The sequence below is a fragment of the Giraffa tippelskirchi genome, chromosome X (genome assembly GCF_054371585.1).
Source record: "Giraffa tippelskirchi isolate mGirTip1 chromosome X, T2T-mGirTip1v1.2.pri, whole genome shotgun sequence".
Taxonomy (NCBI): Eukaryota; Metazoa; Chordata; class Mammalia; order Artiodactyla; family Giraffidae; genus Giraffa; species Giraffa tippelskirchi.
In genome coordinates, this window is record NC_137289.1 from 1,652,238 (window position 1) to 1,665,980 (window position 13,743).

The following is a 13,743-nucleotide window of genomic DNA, read 5'->3' on the forward strand; positions in this document are numbered from 1 at the left end:
CACCCCCGCCCCGAGCCGCTGGAGCATGCCTTTCCTTGAGATCTGGCCAACCCTGAGCTCCAAACCCTGCCGTGGCACTATGTGTCACTGAAAACCAAAGCAGGAGTCCTTCGGGGGGCCCAGGGGTTCTGCGGGATGGGTCCCTCTCCCCCATCAATGCTCTGGCCACTCTCAACACACTCTGCCCCTTGCTCTAGCAGCTGCAGCCAGCTGCAGCCACACCGGCTTCTTAACTGGTCCTCAAACATGCCACCCAGGCACGTTCCCTAGGGATTCTGCACTGGCCCGTGCCAGCCTTGCACCTGGAATACTCTTCACTCAGGTATCTGCTTGGCTGGCTCCCTCATTCCATCAGGTCTCAACTCGAATGTCGCCTACTCCAACAGGCCTCAGCTGTCCCCTTCCAACACGTTCTATAGAACACCACCCTCCCTGCCTTGTCTGAAGAGCATACGTCTCAGCAAAGCATCCATTTCCAGAGAGTGTCTCTGCCGACCTGACCCAGGAGAATCACTTAGGAAGTTAAGTGCTGGGTGACTGAATTCAATCCTTCATCCGACAACAAGTGGATTTGGCCCATCCAGTCTCATCTCAGTTCTGGCACTCCTCTCAGGGGGTCCAGGTCCCACCAAGGATGGGGACAACAGGTGTCCTGGCTGCTGAGAAGAGGGCACCCACACAGGCCAGTGTTGTGGGGTCTTCAAAGAATCTCAGGGTCTGGAAGTATCCCACTGAATCTGTCCTCTAGGGATCTGTAGGCTCCCAGTCTGACACAAAGTGTTCAAGAGGGTCCGCGGGGCATGCAAAGGTTTTTAAAAATCTCTCAAGACCCCTGGTGGTCCAGTGGTTAAGACTCTGCTCTTCCAGTGCAGGGGCGTGGGTTTGATCCCTGGTCAGGGGACGAAGATCCCACACGCCATGCAGGCCAAAAGATAAAATAAAAAAATCAAAATTGTCTCTCCATACCTCAATGCCTGCACATCCTCTGTTCGAAATGGGGGGTCTCGGTGCTCTGTCACAACCGAGGGGGTGAGCTGGGATGGGAGGTGGGAGGGAGGTTCAAGAGGGAGGGGGACATGTATACCATGGCAGAAACCCACACAACACGGTAAAGCAATTATCCTCCAATTCAAAATACATTTTAAAAACTGGGGGTCGGGGAACGCTCCCTCAGGTTTGCTTTCTCAACCACCTCTCTCAATTCCCTCGAGAAGGCTCCAGGGGCCTCAGCACTTGTCAGCCTGGGCCCCCCTCCCAACTGCTCTGATCTGTGCACAGGGTTTCCTAGAGTCTCCACCTAAAAAAGGAAAGAATGAGGAATGGAGCCAACAGTGAGCCCCATCTCATGCTGCGGGAAGTACTATTTGTTTTTGGACACTTGGACTAATTGACACAGAAACCCCGTCTTGCTTGCTTGTTTCATAATTATGCATCCACATGTCTCATCTACTGCCCCCGTGGTCACAGGTCCTAACAAGAAATGTAATTGGTGTTTTGGAGAAGTACGAGGATGGGCGAATAATAAAAGGCAGCCCACGTGAAGAAGGACCGCAAAGGAGGGGCAGCGGACGCAAAGGGGAGGCAGGAAGAAAAAGAACCACCTCCAAAGAGCCCGCGGCATGAAAATCACCTGTGGAAGTGGAAAAAGTGATCTCACAGTTTTTATTTGAAATCTACTATTTACAATACACCGGAAATTATACCCTTCATGACTGTTGAAACATTCGTTGAAATACTGTAGATGTCAACTTCACAATACACGTATGTGTGTTATATGGTGATGGGTAAAGAACTTTTCAAAATCTTTTCAGGGGACCCCTTACAGAAAAATGAACTCAAAGTGTATAACAGACCTAAATGTAAAGTGGCAAACATCTATAGGAAAACATAGGAGAAAAATCTGTCTTACCTCGGGTTTGGTGATGAGTTTGGGGACACAATATGGAAAGCATGGTCCATGAAAGAAAAAATGATACATTGCACTGTATCAAAATGTGACAGTTTTGATGTTTGCTCTGTAAACAACACTGTTAAGACAATGAGAAAAAGAGAGAGAGAGGGAGAAGACAAGCCACAGCCTGGGGGGAAATATTTGCAAAAGGTATATCTGATATAGGACTGGTATCCAGAATAGATGTTACTGTTCAGTCACTAAGTCATGTCCAACTCTTTGGGTCCCCATGGGTTACAGCACACCAGGCTTCCTTGCCCTTCTCTGTCTCCTGGAGTTTGCTCAAACTCATGTCCATTGAGTCAGTGATGCCATCCAATCATCTCATCCTCTGTCATCCCCTTCTCCTCCTGCTTTCAATCTTTCCCGGCATCAGGGTCTTTTCCAATGAGTCATTTCTTCACATCAGGCGGCCAAAGTATTGGAGTTTCAGCTTCAGCATCAGTCTTTCCAATGAATATTCAGGTCTGATTTCCTTTAAGATTGACTGGTTGGATCTCCTTGCAGTCCAATGGAGTCTCAAGAGTCTTCTCCAACACCACAGTTCAAAAGCATCAATTCTTCGGCGCTCAGCTTTCTTCACCGTCCAACTCTCACATCCATACATGACCACTGGAAAAACCATAGCCTTGACTAGACAGACCTTTGTTGGCAAAGTAATGTCTCTGCTTTTAAATATGCTATCCAGGTTGATCATAACCTTCCTTCCAAGGAGTAAGCGTCTTTTAATTTCATGGCTGCAGTCACCATCTGCAGTGATTTTGGAGCCCCCCAAAAATAAAGTCTGACACTGTTTCCACTGTTTCCCCATCTATTTCCCATGAAGTGATGGGACCAGATGCCATGATCTTAGTTTTCTGAACGTTGAGCTTTAAGCCAACTTTTTCACTCTCCTCTTGAAGGTAAGGGTTAATAATTCTGAGCGCTCTCTACCTGCCTGCTAGAAATAGTCAATTAAATACATGGAAGGCAAATACTGGGAGCCAGTGGGAAGATACACAGAGCAGCAGCAGGTGCTAGAAAGATCCACTTAGAATTTCTATTTGTCCTTGACCAGTTTAGGTCCAAGTTACCTACCCTCTTTTGCCAAGATGTGCGTTTTTTTCAGTTTTATGTTACTGTTATTGTTATTATTATTATTATTGGCTGTGTCGGGGTCTTCGTTGCTGTGTGGGCTTTTCTCTAGTTGCAGCAAACGGAGGCTACTCTCTAGTTGTGTGCAGGCTTCTCATTGCAGTGGTTTCTCTTGTTGCTGAGCACGGGCTCTAGGGGGCGTAGGCTCGGCAATTGCAGCTCACGGGTTCTGCGATCACAGGCTCAGTGGTTGTGGCACACGGGCTTAGTTGCTCCACAGCACGTGGGATCTTCCCAGATCAGGGAGCCAACTCAGGCCCCCTGCATTTGATTATTTCTGGAGCCACACCTCCAGCCCTGTAAAGACTAGATTTACAAAACAAGAAGATCATTATTTTTTTTTTTTTACATCAAACAATCGGGTGGCCACCTCAATGACATCAAAGGACTGACACACCCATTCACCTATGTTGGCATGTTTCAGTTTCCCTCATTTAGCTTAAGGGAGAAAGCCTCCCCCTGATTCCTACCAGCTATGGTTAGCTATGGTTACAGGGCTTCCCTGGTGGCTCGGATGGTAAAGAGTCTGCCCGCAATGCAGGATCCCCGCATTCGATCCCTGGGTCAGGAAGATCCCCTGGAGAAGGAAATGGCAACCCACTCCAGTATTCTTGCCTGGAGAATCCCATGGACAGAGGAGCCTGCCGGGCTACAGTCCATGGGGTTGCAAAGAGTCGGATACGACAGAGCGACTAACACATGGTTAGTTTAATCAGACAGGTGGCCTCCCATTTTGGTAACTTATCTATAAACTATTTATTTGAAGATCTTCCGTGGGTTTAAAAAATTCTCTGATGATGGCCCCCAGTTCAGCCTCATATCTGAAGACAATGGCCAACAGCCTCACGTGGTCCTGTTTGTAAAAGTAGCCTGACAGCAGTAGCTCCACCAAAAATCTCAGTGTGATACACAGTGGGGTTCCCTTGAGAATCAACATGGGGTGGAGGGGAGACCCCCTCTGGCTTAAGACTGAGGCAGGCTCACATGGGCAAGAGCGATCGTTTTTTCTTGGGGGGTGGCTTCCTCGTAAGGTTCTCCAAATTGGACTCTTGTCTCAAATTGAGTGAGCAAGTCTCTTCCCAGCAAGGGGAAGGCATGCTCAGGCCTGAGCAGAAACTGACGTGTGAAGGTACAACTTCCTAGCAAGCAGCTGAGGGTGGTAGGGGGCTTATTGCTTAGCTTTGCCCATCCATCGATCCCTATTATCACACACGATCGGGAGGACCAGGGTCCAGGGAAATCGGTTAGCACAGAGTGGTGGTCCTCATATCTGATAAGAAAATAACTCTCCTACCTGCCACATCCTCCAGACAAATGACCAGGTTTCCTTTTCGAGCCAGGGAGGGTTCTGGCCAGTCCCACTTCCAGTGGCCCTCTCGTTTTCATATCAGGCAGGGACCCGGTGGGCTTTTCCCATACAGAGGGCATTTGTCCTTGCAATGGCCCTCTTTGCCACTCTTCGATACTTTGTTGAAAAGACGGTGGCTCTGATCCCGGCTTCCTGGACTCTGCCCACGCCATGGGCTTTTGTAAGGGAGGGTAACTCTGAGGTGATGCAGGGGTCAGGGCTACCCCCAGTAATTGTGCTTTTCATCCTTATTGTCCCTGAATCTGGTTTGCTTCTTCAACCTATCACTGAAAACTCCAAAGGCCAAGTCCATGAGCTGATTCATGGAGACCTGGGGTCTCCAGATGCCCAGATGGGGAGTTAGGGGGAATGATCTGGAAGACTGTCCCATCTCAGAATCGAGGGAGGTGGGAATTCCCAGAGCTAGACTCATAAGGGGGCTCTCCAAAACATCAGTCTCCTGTCAGGGAAGAAGCCACTTTGAAGGGGTGTGAGCCAGCCACGTCTGATAGGAGTTCTTTAGACCTGGATCTTAGATTAAGGACAGGAACCTTTGAACATACGGGACTCCCCTCCATTTCCCTTTCCTTTGACAAAATAGGTCCAGCTGCAAGATAGTGTTGTAACTCAGTGACTCAATTTTCTGGCCAGATCTCTTGGTCCTCTAGTTTGTATTTGAGCCATACAGGATTACAAAAGAAAATTATTTTTTTTCTTAAGCCACCCTGTCTAAATTTTCCCCAATTAGCTAATATGCATCCTAGCTAAGACTCTTTCAGGGAGGTCTACAGCCACTCCCATTTTGTTAGGGTGTCATGATGACACAGGGGTCTGAAGAATTCTGGCCAGATCCTGGTTATTCATCCTGGCACTTTGCCAGTGTCCCTGATAGATATCCCACAAGCCAAGGAGGAAGTGTGCTGCCAGGGATTTGAATGGGTGAAATGGATAGACCCCGTTAAACACTCAAGAGAGTGTTTCAGAGATAAGTCTTGATGACAGTTTTGTTGTTGTTGTTCAGTCACTAAGTCATGTCTGACTCTTTGTGATCCTGTGGAATGCAGCACACCAGGCTTCCCTGTCCTTCACCACCTCCCAGAGTTTGCTCAAACTCATGTCCATCGAGTCGGTGATGCCATCCAACATCTCATCTTCCGTTGAACCCTCCTCCTCCTGCCTTCAATCTTTCCCAGCATCAGGGTCCTTTCCAAGGAGTCAATTCTTCACATCAGGTGGCCCAAGTATTGGAGCTTCAGCTTTAGCATCAGTCCTTCCAATGAGTATTCAGGGTTAATTTCCTTTAGAATGTACCGGTTTGATCTCCTTGCTGTCCAAGGGACTCTCAAGACTCTTCTCCAGCACCACAGTTCGAAAACATCAATTCTTCGGCGTTCAGCATTCTTTACGGTCCAGTTCTCAGATCTGTATGTGACTACTGGAAAAACCATAGCTTTAACTAGACAGACCTTTGTCAGCAAAGTGATATCTCTGCTTTTTAATACGCTGTCTAGGTGTGCCATAGCTTCCTTCCAAGGAGCAAAGGTCTTTTAAGTTCATGGCTGGAGTCACCATCTGCAGTGATTTTTGGAGCCCAAGAATGGGACGACAGAGGATGAGATGGTTGGAGGACATCGCCAGCTCAATGGACATGAGTTTGAGCAAGCTCCAGGAGTTGGTGATAGACAGGGAAGTCTGGCGTGCTGCAGTTCATGGGGTTGCCAAGAGTCGGACAGGACTGAGTGACTGAACTGAACTGAACTGAACTGAACTGAGAAAATAAAATCTGTCACTGCTTCCACTTTCTTCCCTTCTATTTGCCCTGAGGTGATGGGACTGGCTGCCATGATCTTAGTTTTTGGAATGTTGAGTTTTAAGTCAGCTTTTTCACTCTCCTCTTTCACCTTCATCAAGAAGCTCTTTCGTTCCTCTTTGCTTTCTGCCATTAGGGTGGTGCCATCTGCTTACCTGAGGTTATTGATATTTCTCTAGGCAATCTTGATTGCAGCTTGTGTTTCATCCAGCCCAGCATTTCTAGTGGTGTACTCTGCATATAAGTTCAATAAGCAGGGTGACAATATACAGCCTTAACGTACTCCTTTCCCAATTTTGAACCAAAGTCCATTGTTCCATGTCCAATTCTAACTGTTTCTTCTTGACCTGCATACGGATTTCTCAAGAGACAGGTAAGGTTGTCTGGTACTCCCATCTCTTGAAGAATTTTCCACAGTTTGTTGTGACTTACACAGTCAAAAGCTTTAGCATGGTCAATGAAGCAGAAGATGTTTTTCTGGAATCACCTTGCTTTCTCTATGATCCAGTGGATGTTGCCAATTTAATCTGTGGTTTCTCTACCTTTTCTAAATCCAGCTTGTACATCTGGAATTTCTTGGTTCATGTGCTGTTGAGGCCTAGCTTGAAGGATTTTGAGCATTACCTTGCTAGCATGTGAAATGAGCACAACCGTACTATAGTTTGAACAATCTTTGATGTTGCCTTCCTTGGGCTTGGAATGAAAACTGACCTTTTCCAGTTCTGTAGTCACTGCTGAGTTTTCCAAATTGGCTGGCATATTGACTGCAGCACTTTAACAGCATCATCTTTTAGGATTTGAAATAACTCAGCTGGAATTCCATCACCTTCACTAACTTTGTTGGTAGTAATGCTTCCTAAGGCCCACTTGACATCTCACTCCAGGATATCTGGCTCTAGGTAAGTGAGCACACCATTGTGGTTATCTAGGTCATTAAGTCCTTTTTTGTATAGCTCTTCTGTGGACTTCCCTGGTGGCTCAGATGGTAAAGAGTCTGCCTGCAATGCTGGAGACCAGGGTTCAATCCCTGGGTCGGGAAGATCCCCTGTAGAAGGAAATGGCAACCCACTCCAGTGTTCCTGCCTGGAGGATCCCACGGACACAGGAGCCTGGTAGGCTACAGTCCATGGGGTTGCAAGGAGTCGGACACGACTGAGTGACTTCACTTTCACTTTTCTGTGTATTCTTGCCACCTCTTCTTAATCTTTTTTTTTTTTTCTTAATCTCTTCTGCTTCTGTTAGGTCCTTGCCATTTCTGTCCTTATTGTGTCCATTCTTGCAGGAAATACTCCCTTGATATCTCAAACTTTCTTGAAGAGATCTCTAGTCTTTCCCATCCTGTTGTTTTCCTCTATTTCTTTGCACTGTTCATTTAAGAAGTTCTTATTATGTCTCCTTGCTATTCATTGATGGCAATTTAGGAGATAGTATAATTGGCTTGATCCCTGACAGTCCCTGACTCTGGGGATTTGGCAGAAAAGGTGTTTAATTAAGCATGGAAAACTGGGCTTGTGGCTGTCCAGCCATGAGAGAAAGGGTCTGTTTGGCAAAGGCAACCATGGGTTCCCTGTTGAGCACCCAAAATGTTCCAGGTTGGTTAGCCTGAGGAGGCCCCTTGGATTAGTGGGGAGAAAAAAACCCCACCAGAGTCCCAGGGCCTAAATCCTTCAGAGAAGGAGGAAGGAGACCTGGGCTCTGAGTCAACTACAGATTACCTTTATCACTGCCACAAAAGAGAAACAAATAGAGTTGAAGGGTAGGGCTGGTTCATACCCACCAGGCAGTGATAACAACTCAAGGCTGAAATTCCCTTCTGGCAGGATATGGACCTTGTGATAGAGAAGAGCCTCCCTCTCCTCAGAAGTAAAAGAGGCAACACCCATCTGCTGGGAAAGCTGGCTAAGAAGTTCAAGGATCAGGAGAAAGTCCAAGAAGTCAGGAGACAAGGAGGACATAAGCAATATCCAAGATAGGAAGGAAGGTGTCCAACCATGACCATTCCCAGGAGAGATTCCTAAGCCCCCTGAGAAGGCACTCACTCACAGCTTCCACTCAGGGGTATCCGGGCTCCCCTAAGAGATGCAAGTGGGGAACATAGCCCTCATCTCGGTGACACCATCAAAGTGGGGGTTAAAATCAAGAGGAAGACTGGGTGGGACTAGGAAGGTGCACTTCCTAGAGTGGGAAGGGACTGTGACCCTCATGAAGGAGGTGCTCGCCTGCAACTTCTGCTTGGGGGTGCTACAAGGGCCTCAGTCCCAACAGCCCTCACGGGGGGCCAAGATGCAAACCTCGAGGAAGCCTCAGAGAGTCCCACAAATTGTTCTCCACCACAGTTCCGGCGTCCCAGAACCAGACTGACACTGTGATCCAGTATGGAGCTGGAGTCAGGCCCGAGGAGCCACAGAGGGGAAACTTAACACAATCGAGTCGCCAGTGAGTGGGTTGGCTAAAAATGTTCCTTGGGCTTTAAAGTCAAAATAAAAGACACATTTTTCATTTTCACCACGAACTTTATTGAACAATATAGTCACCATTTTTTCCCACTAAAGAAAGAAAAAGTGAAGTCGTTCAGTCGTGTCCGACTCTTTGCGACCCTGTGGACTGTAGCCCACCAGGCTCCTCTCTCCAGGGGATTCTCCAGGCAAGAATGCTGGAGTGGGTTGCCATTTCCTTCTCCAGTTGGTCTTCCCGACCCAGGGATTGAACTCGGGTCTCCCGTATTGTAAGCAGATGCTTTACCGTCTGAGCCACCATTTTTCAGGCACCTTCATAATTCCATCTTGCCAAAACAGTTTGGCTTTTTGAGAAAAGAACTGTTTCAAGTTCCTTTTACAGTATTCCAGGGAATTGAAATATCTTCCACGAAGAGAATTTTGTAAACACCAAAATAAATGAAAATCCAAAGGTGGGCTGTATGGTGAATATAATGGATGAATCAGAACTTCCCAGCCAGGCTGTAACAGTTTTTGCCTGGTCATCAAAGAAACATGTGATTTTGTGGTCTCCTGATGGAAGATTATGTGTTTGACTGTTGACTGTTGGTTGGTCTTCAGTTGGTTGTTGACTTCAGCTGGTCTAATTGGGAGCAGTACCTTGAATTAATTGTTTGGTTTTCCGGAGGAGCTCATAATAGAAGACTCCCTTCCGATCCCACCATATATGCAACATCATCTTCTTTGGATGAACACCAGCCTTTGGTGTGGTTGGTGGTGGTTCATTTCACGGGCCCCACAATCTCTTCCATTCCACAATATTGTATAGTATCCACTTTCCATCCCCGTCACAATTTGGCTCCCCCCCACCCCCTGCCCCCTTAATTTATGTGAAACCCAAACATCAAAGTGACTAACATAATCAAGTTGGTGCAGATGATTTTCAATGCTTGATTTGGATATTTTGAATATGTCATCTATCTCGTGCATGGTGTAAAGTTAATTGTTCTCAGTTGAGGTCTCAGTTTGATCACTATCAACTTCAACTGGTCTCCCCAACCAAGGAGCATTGTCCAGTGAGAAATTTCCAGCATGAAACTTCACAAACCACTTTCCACACATTCAATCAGTCACAGCACAAATCTTTTTTTTTTTTTTTTTGCATTTCAGTTGCCTTTTTATCTTTGTTGAAATAATACAGCATAATATGCTGAAAATGTTGCCATTTTTCTTCCATCTTCAATGTTAAAATGGTTACACATTTACCGATTTTGATGCTTTTTTAAAAATGCTCACTGATGCACAACTGTAACCAAGGAATCTAAGAGCATCATTTTGAATGAAGTTAAAGACAACTAAGTGCTACTAGAACCAGCTTAGGGAAAAAAACCAAACGCACTTTGTGGCTAACCCCCTATTTGCCCCCATAATTAGGATGTCTGCATGGTTCTCTTGGTGAATCTTCTCAAGTCCAAAGAGATAGAGCAATAGGGGAGAATGAGAAAGATGAAGGGAGAAAAGCCCTGGGCTCCTTCATGGCCAAAGAACCGGTCCCTGCTAGATTCCACAGGCAGTGTCAGCCACCACTTGAGAGGCTACTTGAATCTACCTGGCTTGGGGCGAGTCCCAGGCACCCTCCACAGAGGAGAGCCACAGCCCCAAAGATGGACTGAGATTATGCCCTTTGAGGTACCACCATCAGGAAAGATGGTGCAGGAAAACAGGGCATACGAGCATAGTCATGCCCAGGTCTCAGGTGAGGGTCCTTGGCTCTGTATAGGAAATAATTCAAGAGTGAGCTAGAGTAAAGTGAAAGCAGGTTTACAGAGAGAAACGTACTCCTTAGCTTCTCTGGTGGCTCAGTGGTAAAGAATCCACCTGTCAATGCAGGAAACTCAGGTTCATTTCTTGGATCGGGAAGATCCCCTGGAGGAGGGAATGGCAACCCACTCCAGTATTCTTGTCTGGACAACCTCATGGACAGAGGAGCCTGGCGGGCTACAGTCCTCGGGGTTGCAAAGCGTGGGGCACAACTTGGCGACTAAACAGCAAACAACACACTCGATAGGCAGAATGTGGGGTGTCTCAGAGGTGACAGTGGTCCTGAAATATAGGTGGTTAGTTTTTAGGGGCTGGGTAGCTTCATAGGCTACCTAGGGGGAGGATTATCCCAACTATTTTGGAGAAGGGGTGGAGACTGACAAGAACTGGGCCATCACCCTCTTTTTGGCCTTTTATGGTCACAGCCTGTGAACTGTCTTGTCACCTGTGGGTGTATCATTTAGTATGTAATGCGTTACATTGGGGCTCAAGGTCTACTGAAAGTAGAATCTTCTGCCATCTTGGACGTCATCAGTTTTAACCAGTTTCTGTCATATCCTGCTTTTCTCAATGGATGTGTCATTCTTTAAGGATTGTGCCTTGGCCCCTTTCTTCCTATCTCAGGAGCATAACTACCACTCATCAAGGGTGGGCCATGCACAGTGACTTCATTCCCAAGAGGACAGGATGAAAACGGGGACATCTGTTGAACTATCATGACCTCAGCCAGGTGACCGAGGTCAACACTGACAGTGGGAGTCATGTGGAAAGCATGGCGTCCTGCTGAGGTGTGATGAGAAAGGCACTTCACTTCCACGAGCCTCCTCTCAATAACCATAACCCTGTCATCTCGAGACATGAAAACCAGAAAAACTCCAAGGAGTCCTTCAGGACCTCCTCCAGGACCTCCTCCAGGACACCAAAAACAAGGACCGTCACAGCCCAGAGGAACCAAAGAAGATGGGATGCCAGTGCAGTGTGAGATCCTGGGGCAGAAAAGACAGGAGGAAATACGAATAAGACCATGGACTGGAACTCTCCCTTTCTTGCCAGGGATCAGGAGTGTGGTCCCAGGTGGCATAACGTACAGAGGCGGAGGGAAAGGGCCCTGGGTCCCTTGGCATCATGTCTTCGGTACCGGCAGCTTCAGGCACCAGGACAAAGGGGGGGAAATGGGCCTCAGTGGGTAACAATGTAGAACATTGGTTGATTATTGTAACAACGGGAACATGCAACGGAGAGTGTTAGTAACAGGGGAAGCCGGGGGTGAGGGTGGGAATTCTCACTACTAGCTCCACTGTTGGTCTGTGCCTCTAAAGCTCTTCTGATATAAAGAGAGTTCATTTACAACACAGAAACCAATTTTAAAAATCCTGTTGGGGGAGGTCTGTGTGGATGAGCACAGCTGGTGGACCAGCGTGCTGTGCGGGCTGGGGAGGGGTGGGTTGCCCACCATCCGCCTCTGCCTCCGCAGGCTTCCAGCCTCTCGGGTGGCCCTCCCCCCAGCCCTCCCAGCAGCCTGCACCTTTCTTCCCCTTCCCAGTGGTTGGAAGCACAAAGCCCTTCAAGGTAGACTCCAGTTTTTCCTTTGTTCTCAGCTAATTCTAACTCCAAAGCTTCCTGTGCCTGGCAGCCTCCAAAGAGGGAGAGCCCCCAACCTGCCCCCAACCGGTCTCCAGCTGCAAGACCCTCTTGGCATAACCAGTCACCCCAGGGAAGGGTGCCCTCCCACTCAACCTACTACTCCAAAGACCCCAGTTGTGACCGGCAATGGGTCCAATCCCCAGCGCGAATTCCCAGGCCTCCCTGGACAATGGGAGCCCTCCGGGATGGCCTTCCCTCTTTTCAGTTCTCCCTCCTCCCCTCCCCTTCCTCTTCACCTCCTACCTCTCACCCACAGTCTAACTGTGGCTTCTGCCTGGGGAATCATTTGCGTCTCACTGGGGAGGAGTGGTTGGGAATCCACCTGGAATGGCCGACCTTATGGCAGAAAGCAATGAAGAACCTAAAGAGCCTCTTGATGAAGGTGAAAGAGGAGAGTGAAAAAGCTGGCTTAAAACTCAACATTCAAAAAACAAAGATCATGGCATCTGGTCCCATCACTTCATAGGAAACAGATGGGGAAACAATGGAAACACTGACAGACTTTATTTGGGGGGGCTCCAAAATCACTGCAGATGGTGACTGCAGCCATGAAATGAAAAGACGCTTGCTCCTTGGAAGAAAAGCTATGACCAACCTAGACAGCATATCAAAAAGCAGAGACATTACTTTGCCGACAAAGGTCCGCCTCATCAAAGCTATGGTTTTTCCAGTAGTCATGTATGGATGTGAGAGTTGGACCATAAAGAAAGCTGAGAGCTGAAGAACTGATGCTTTTGAACCGCGGTGTTGGAGAAAACCCTTGAGAGTCCCTTGGAGAGCAAGGAGATCAAAACAGTCCATCCTAGAGGAAACGGCTACCCACTCCAGTATTCTGGCCTGGAGAATTCCATGGATTACAGTCCATGGGGTTGCAAAGAGTCGGACATGACTGAGCGACTGAACTGACTGGAAGGGCCATCAATACCTGGGCCCAGTGGAGGACAGCATCCTGGCTTTCAGCTGAGGTTCTGCTGCAGCGCAGGGAGGTGCTGGCAAAGCCCTGAGACCCCACCGAGGGTTGGAAACCCCTCTGCCTGTGTTCAAACCCTGGAGACCTCCCTGTCCACTGGGACACTCCCATGTGCTGCTGGGGTCCACACACCAGAGGACCGGTCCATGAACTTCATGTGTCTCCGAAGGCCAGCTCACCTCAGCTGGACACGGAAGGCTGTGTGGATGTGCGCGTGGGTCAAGGCCCCCCCCCCCAGCCTCCTCTCCAGCTTCCTGGGCCAGGTGGCAGCTGAGCTGAATCCTGTAGGACCAGAAGGTGGTAGGCAAGGAAGAGGCACCCCAGGTCGTGGCCCGTGGGCCAGCTCCACAAATTTTAGGTGGATTTTCAGTGCAGAGAAAACCACAGGAGAGGACACGTGGGGAGGGCCTGGTCAGATTTGTGCCGCCGAGAGAAGCGTGGGCCACACAGGAGGGGGCCATGTGGGGTCCCGGGAGGTGGGAGGCGGTGTCAGGAACCACTAGAACCAGCCTGTTGCAGCCCCTGAATGCGGACACTCCAGCTCCGAGTGGTTGGAGGTGGTCCCTGAAGGAGCTGGAGCCATTTTCCGCAGCCAGCTCACCCTTGAGAGCTCTCTGGGACCCAGTCACC

The 13,743-nt window shown here is 48.4% G+C and overlaps 1 non-coding gene across 1 annotated transcript; it reads left to right on the plus strand.

Moving 5' to 3' along the window:
• The first annotated feature begins 11,535 nt into the window (after nt 1–11,535).
• Nucleotides 11,536–11,663, plus strand: LOC145537288 (small nucleolar RNA SNORA57). Its single transcript, XR_014076312.1, has one exon. It is a non-coding gene; the product is annotated as a small nucleolar RNA SNORA57 (small nucleolar RNA).
• Nucleotides 11,664–13,743: the final 2,080 nt, after the last annotated feature.